The sequence below is a fragment of the Carassius auratus genome, unplaced genomic scaffold (genome assembly GCF_003368295.1).
Source record: "Carassius auratus strain Wakin unplaced genomic scaffold, ASM336829v1 scaf_tig00046917, whole genome shotgun sequence".
Taxonomy (NCBI): domain Eukaryota; kingdom Metazoa; phylum Chordata; class Actinopteri; order Cypriniformes; family Cyprinidae; genus Carassius; species Carassius auratus.
In genome coordinates this window covers 15310-23161 of record NW_020527002.1, presented here as the reverse complement: position 1 = coordinate 23161, position 7852 = coordinate 15310, and the positions used below count along the sequence as shown (strand labels likewise).

At 40.2% G+C, this 7852-nt stretch overlaps 1 long non-coding RNA gene across 1 annotated transcript; it reads right to left on the bottom strand.

The window, feature by feature from the left end:
- Positions 1–2983: 2983 nt before the first annotated feature.
- Positions 2984–4729, bottom strand: LOC113088695 (uncharacterized). The gene is made up of 2 exons (XR_003286192.1): positions 4679–4729; positions 2984–3388 (listed from the first exon to the last, which is right to left on the bottom strand). It is a non-coding gene; the product is annotated as an uncharacterized LOC113088695 (long non-coding RNA).
- Positions 4730–7852: the final 3123 nt, after the last annotated feature.

Sequence of the window (7852 nt, the reverse complement as noted above, 5' to 3'; positions counted from 1 at the left end):
TTTTCTTTGGTTGCTTGAGCGTTCCTGAAAACGTTAGCATAATGTTCTGTCAAAATAATCAAAATGAGTCATACTAATGCAGTTGGTGAGAAAAGCCTTCAAATGAAGATAATTCAAAGATATGACATTATTAAAGCAGATGAGTTCATCAAATAAACAAAAACACATAATGTTTTGTTTTGTTTCCATTTCATTGTAAATAATTCTATTGCTGGTCGCCAGTTCACAATGATCCATTTTGCTAATTAAACCCAGTGCATGAGGTAAAATATTGTGATTGTTGCTGTCAATTGGCTAAAATGTAATTAAATTAATTTGATAGTATGCTGATTAACCCGGCTTACTTTTTTGTTCTAATGACATTTTCTCATTTGAGACATTTCTGTGAAACTTGAAACTTTTGAGGGTTTTAAGGGTGTTTTTCTTTGGTTACCCTGACATATATTGCTGCATTTACTGAGAAAAACCCTCAAATGAAGATAAAGACATTACATTAATTCAGCAGATGAGTAAATCATTGAACAGACAAAAACTGGCTTTAAAAGTCAATATATTTTTGGTTTATCTCCATTTCATTGAACATAAGCCTATTACTGGCGACAGTCCATAATGATCTGTTTGCAATCAATCTCTGAGGTCAACTTACAGTATACTTGTAGGAAAATTCATTATTACAGAATTTGTTTACGGGTCAAAGGGCATGAGTGCATTGTTTATACTATTAATTAACTACGTTAACACATTAAATTGACATCCCTACTTTTAATACAAAATCATAATAGCTGTCAGTGTATATCTTTTGTTTTGAGCAGGATGTTGCTCTTCGTCCTAGTTGTCCTGGTCTGGAAGGCACAGCTGCAGATCATAAGAGCGGCATTATTTACAGTTCAGGATTGTTCTGATGAGGGCAAAGAAAGGAATAGAAATAAATACCCCTGTGTGCTGCCTGTCCATGAGCCAGCATAACAACAGCAAAAGAGAACTTAACAGGAATCGCTGTTACATTCTGAACTGAAAATATTCCTAAAATGAGGACACTGCGTCCAACTCAAGCATCATATGCTCCCTCCCATCGCCACTTATGTACAGACACTGATGAACACATGCTCACAAAAGCATATACCAGGAACTTCTTGCACTTTCTGTCACTCTAACCCCCTATGAGAAAGCGAGAACCTCCTCCCCCTCCATGTCCAGGCCAGACTCCCTGGCATTTCCCACTTTGCTGTGGCCAGTTGTTGTTGGTGGACTGAAACCGGAGGAAAATAAAGAGATCTAAATGTCAGCAGGGAAGTGCAGTGCCTTCCGCTCCCCTGCATCTCCTGAGCGGTCACCTAGAACAGAGTGTGATCCTGAGACAAAGCTGCCCGTGGCGGATGGTGGGGGTGGAAGTGGAGACATTACCCAGAATGTAAGCCTGCGGGATTGTCACCGAGTCCAGCAGAATATCTCTCTGGTCCACCTCTACCTGCAGGTGCTGGGCCACTTTTTCATTATTCTTTTATGGGATATTGCGTTTTTCTGGGTCGGGTTGGGATGACAGGAGACCAGCAGTGACATAAATGGCGGAAGCTTGAAAGGGACAGCTGTACCTGATCCAGCGGAAGCCTCCGACACACAAATGTGTATGCGGCTCTGTTCTTTTCAAGCACACACACTGTGTACGGACACATAATGAAAATACATGGAAGGACTACATGGAGGTTTAGAGGTGTGTACTGTACTCTGTGGGAAATTTTCTTTTCCTCTCCTTCCTTCCCAAGCCCTTTTCCTCTCAAAGGTGTTTTCAGCGGGAGCATGAAAGATGCATGAGGAAGAGAAAGGTCACCGCTGCAAAAAAAAAGTAGATAAATAAATAAAGGTCGTTTTGTCGCAACACGAGCGAGAGAGAATGGTGATTTTATTTTATTTTTTGTCTTTCTGACAATTTGTTGGCAAGGAGAGACAGTGAGCTGTAAAAGGGGACCCCTTGGCTTGGCAGTTCATCGAGTGGCACGTCGTTCTTGAATTAGTTTTGTTTCTTAAACACTTCCGTAAGAGAATGCCACACTCACAGAGACCATGAGTCCCTTGTTTGTGTGAACTTGGAAAGATGCTGGCGCATTTCAGTGGAAGGCAATATTTACATACAGCATGGCATGCGGCCGTGCATTTGATTTCAATCCGCAGTCACCCAACTGATCCCTGTCCAAAAATATGCTCTCATCCTCTACTACCGTCTCATGGAATACATTATTCTATTTTACTATATATTAGGTTTACCTCAAATGCAACTCTAGTAGGCCAGTGCTACATCTTTTAGCATGTGCAGAATATTATGTAGGGTCGTTTGACTAGAGCTTGGAGTTTTGATTAAAGAATTTAGCTCACCACAAATGGGGAAAAAAATTACATTTACTGCTACTGGGGATGTTTTTAGTTATTCTGCGCAGACCTTTCCCTGTGGGGACCTCACAAAGAAGACTGCAAATATCTGTAGCCTGGTTGAATTAATAAAAGGGTCACCGGGGGGGCGGGGTGGGGTGGGGGGACATTTAACTGTACAGCATCAGCAAGACCTGACATGTTTTTTTAAGGCAGTTGTATCCCATTGGGGCCTTTCAAGACCTGAAAATCATGTAAAAGTGGCAAGGAAGTATCATAAAAGTTGTCAATTTTTTGTCCCATGTCTTACAGTCATACAATCATATAGAATTCAATTTAGGTAATTTATTAACTGAAAATCTTCCCCTCCAGTGTGATGTCAACCTTTGTGACTGGATCGTTAAATTTGAGAAGAGAATCAAAAAATGTGTGAAAGAACCATTGAGACCTGATCCACTGAATCATTTAAAAGAACTCAAATTAATTATTCTTTCAAGAATTTAACTTCTTTCTTGAACTAGCACGGATATCAAGATTTCAGTCAATAATTACCCAACTTTGGTCTGTTTCCCACATTATGCCATCAATTTCAGAAGATGTAAGTACACAAGTCATGTGATCCATTGTATGATAATTTTATTTGTACTTTTGTGTTCTTTTTTAACCTTGGAAATCTCTTTTTCCATTCAATTGTATGAAAAGAGAGACTAACTAACCATACATTTACATTTCTGTTTTTGTGTTTCACAGTAAAAAAACAAAGGATCCTCTGGTGACTGAAAGCTTGACCAACCAGTCTGGTCTCACTGTTTCTTCTGTTCTTGATCATTTGCTGGCCAATAACTGATACATTTATCAGCCCTACATCTTGGCTAATCTGGCCTTGCCAAATGACCACAGACCACCAATTCTGACGGTCGCCATTGTGGATCAACTCAATCTTGTCCAGGAGCAAAGTCCCTCTTAATTAACCCCACATGCTTGTACAAAGTCCACATCCCACCCTGGGGCCAGCACTGTGATCCTGTACCAAAAAAAAAAAAAAAACCTTTAACATGAACGTCACAAGTATCAAACCTTTTTAATTAGAAAAAGGAACAGATTTTTTTTTTTTTTTTAAACAACCAAATTAATAAAATAAATGGTAAAATAGGTACCAAATTCCCAAATCGCCCAAGACAGGGGTCACCAAACTCAGTCCCTGCATTGTTTAACTCCAACGTGCTTCAACACACCTGCCTGGAAGTTACAAGTATACCTAAGTCCTTGATTAGCTCTGTTCAGGAGTGTTTGATTAGGCTTGGAGCTAAACTTTGCAGGAGACCGGCCCTCTAGGACCGAAGCTGGTGACCCCTTTCTTAGGCAATATTATATTCGAGTTTGGAATTGTAGTGGGACATGATAACACATTATTTCGGGTCAAATTCAAATATTACAATCATCAAAACACTGTTTTGGCCAACAAATATTTGATAAAATTAATTTTAATTAAATTAAGTATTGAATGTATTTAAAGCACATGTGACAGTTTGGCCAAATAAGACAACACAATTCAATTTTCAATTTAAAATAATCAATTGTGTTGTGTTCACTTGTTTACCATTTACTGTATGTACATAAGATTTACATACAAAAAATATATAATTGTTCTAGTTGTAGAGGGTTTTGAACTATATATAGAGGATATTTGAAACCAGCATACAAAACAACTGCTAGAGAAACTAAATGTTTGTTTTATTGGACATTTAACTTAACCTACGATAGAGCATGACACAACCTATGCATGTGTTTTATACACAGCCTATGAACAAAAGTATATATTCCAATTTCTACCTTGGAAAAAGTAGACTAGGAGGTCAAAGACAAAAACAAACTGGTAAAGATGAATAAATCAGCAGTGTTTATATAAATAGCAGTTTAATGTGTTCTGTTGATTAACAAAGTCACCAGCTTCGGACACGGGTCAGTGTGTGTGAAGACAGCCATCAAAAGCTTTGGCCAGCAAACACAAACCGTTTGGCCTGGCTGCTCTCTCTCTCTCTCTCTCTCTCTCTCTATCTCTCTCTCTCATTGTGCTGGAAGAGTGATGCTGTGGTTGCAAATTAGCCTTGTGCGATCGAAAAGAAAAACCCACTGAGAGTGACAGACGAGATGAGTCTCTAGGCTTGTAGGTTTTAAAGAGTTACTGTATCTCTACATCAGATTCATAAAAGAGATGAGAAAGGACTACAGTTTAAGATTCAAGAATTATGTAAACACAGCTGATTCATATTTACATCATGGTCCTCATACATATGAATTATTTCATACATACATATTGTGACGAGTCAGCTGCCTCCTCCCTGATTATCACCGGCACCCCGTCCTAAATCGCCGCCCTTCACCAGGCTCCCGACTGGAGTGGGTGTGTGAGAGGAGGGGCGCTGGACGAGTCAGGGCTGGCGGCGTGTGATGGGGCACACCTGAAGGAAGTGGAGCCTCATTACCGCCGCTGTTTAAAAGCCCAACGCGCCTCTCCTCAAGAGACCGGTCTCTTCCCCGTGCATGCACACTGGTGTCCTCGTGGGTCCAGGAAGGGTGCGTTGAGGGACTCCCGCGCCACCAAGACGTGAGCTGCCGGACCCGTGGTCCGGATGGGAACCGCACCCGTATACACGGCCGACGGGCCAGGATGCCGGGCCGTCCATCCCCTACCAGCGCCGCGGCCAACGAGAGAGACGCGGCCGCTAGGAGAAGCCGCCGCCCCTCGCGCCCCGGACCAAGGAGGGGAGCGCGTGCGGCCGCCGGACTCCGCCCCTTGCCTGGACCCTTCCTTGATGAACACTGCCCGACCTACACAAATCCCGCAGCACAACGAGGACACCAGATTCCCTGTTATTTTGGACACTTTCCCCCTTTTGGCCACTTTTATTCCCTTTGTTTTATGATTTCTGTTAATAAAAGCCTCTCCGAGGCCTGACGCCACGCCCACTGTGTCTGTCTTGTGCTCCTCCCGTGACACTATATATATACATACATACATAAATATAACAGAGCAGTGATGTGGGAAGAGAGGGAATAGACCCTCAGTCACAGCTCATCTCCTGAACTTCCTCCTAGAGGAGGTTATCTGAGGTGAAAGAAAGTCACCGGGGAAATCATGAGCAGATTTGTTATTGTTGGATCTTAAAGTGTGTCATTCAGAGTCTCCACAGAGCAGTTTGAAAACATTAATTCAGTCTGAGTGTAGATTTTAATAGTTTAACAGAGCTGTCTGATGTCTACTCATTATTGAAAATAAAATTTCTTGTGTTGGAAATCATCCACCACTTGTAAAATCTCCAAGGGCAGCTGAAAGACCTTAAAGTGTTGACAAAATTCACTTTTACAAGTTATACACGTTCAGAAGTTTGGGGTCATAATTTATACAATTTCATGCAATTTATATTCCAATCAAGTTCAGTCTACAGTGAGCACGTTAACATAGATAACAATATTCCAATATTAACATGATTAAGACAATACTATACCATATAAGAAAGTAAACAGAGATTTTCTATTACCTTAATCCGGCAAAAAGTCATCGATGAAGTAAACACAAATCAAATGAAGAAATGTGGAGTATTCCTGTTTTAGTCGCATTATTGAAGTGCATAATAGACATGTACACACCTTAATCACAGTATTACAGCACACAGCAGTGGTCAACCATCTGACGGCAAAAAAAAAAAAAAAAAGAGCATGACTTCAAACAAGAAGGCCCATTTTTATCCTTTGTCATGTTGATAATTAACTGCACTTGAAGCTTTCATAAAATTCTAAATCATTTTCGTCAAATTCATAAAATTTAAAATGAAACACCGTATACCCTAAACTGTCAGTACCGAAGATAAACTGTATGTTGATATGTGAAATTCTGGAGGTAACGTCTGATGGGATCATGTGGGAACGTACTGATGTGAGCCATTAATCGATTCCATGTACTATGACATATAAAACAGGAACGTGAAAGGCATATTCTAAAAGTAACTATTATAAATATTGTCTTATTCAGAATAAGGTAAATAATTAGATTACTGATGTCCATGTAAATATAATCAGTGTCACATGATCCTTCAGAAATCATTATAATATGCCGATTTGTTGTGAATAAAATCCTGTACTAATCAGGTTTTTGTCCAATCAGATTCTCTCTAGAATGAGAATGCCCCACCCTTAAACCACTGAAAGCAGCTAGTTTAGCTTTAGTAACATCATCTAGTTTTAAAATAAAAATGGAGAAGCCCTTCGATGTCTGTCCAAATTTACTGTCTCAATATTAAATACATCAACACAGGAAATTAGAATATAGAAGAATATTTCCACTTCAGAGAAAAAATAAATCACTAAATAAATAAATATTTTTTATAGTAAAGTTTAAAATATGGAACAACATCCTCGTTGAAGTGTATTTGGTACTTTGGTAAGCCACATTGTGAGATAAACTCACAATTATGACATAAAAAGTTAATTATGTGACATAAAGCACCAATGGTGAAGTCACAATTACCTTTTAATTTTAACCTTAAATCTTCTAACCATTTTGGCTGTATAGAAATCAGCACTCATACAGCAGTTGAATTGCCCATATTATTAAAAATAATCAAATAAATAAATAAATCCTCATGGCCATCATATCTTAACTATGTCAGTCCTCTCCAAAAACCAAAAATTTAACTCCCTTCATAAAAACTCCTGTGACAAACATCTGATTATTCAAAGATTTTGATGGCAGCTGAAGACAAAATTATCAAACAACAGATTTCACATTTCTCGACTGACATGCTATCCAAAGACAAACAAAACAGAACAAAACACAAAAGTAACAAAATCAGCTTTTTCCACTTGCACTCCGCAACGGGAAAGAGGCTACCCTTATTGTTCTAACTGCCATTGAAACAGCCAAATAAACAAACAAACTCCATCCAGTGTTTAAAGACAAAAGCAGAGGCTCTGCTCTGAGTCTCGATCTGTGAAATGCTAATCTCTTTTCACGCTGCCGGCCCGCATGTCTTTTGTCCTCTGCCTGGGCCTCACCGAGGGCTGTGACTTCATTCGAATAAGTAGCAGAGGTCTGGCACCTCTCTTTTGGCCGGACTTCATGGAGGGGAGGTGATAGGAGAGAGATCCATTAGAGTCCATCCAAGCTGCCTGTCAGCTCTGCTTACTGATGCCTGAGCCACCGGCGGCCGGCTGAGTGATTGCTGGACAGGCCTGGGCTGATTGATGTGATGGACGATTTGACCACAATCCCACACCAACACCACACACAGGTCGTCACAGGAAATACAGAGAGTGACGAGGGGGCGTGATTTCATTACACAAAACACTGCGAGTTTGTCGGGGGAGCAGGATGTTCCCCATTGGCTTCCTGACACTCTTGGTTGATTGATAAGGCAGTTTGCTGGATGGATCAGACAGACAGTCATATTCCTACACTTTGTTTATGGTTTAGACAGCAGCAGATGAG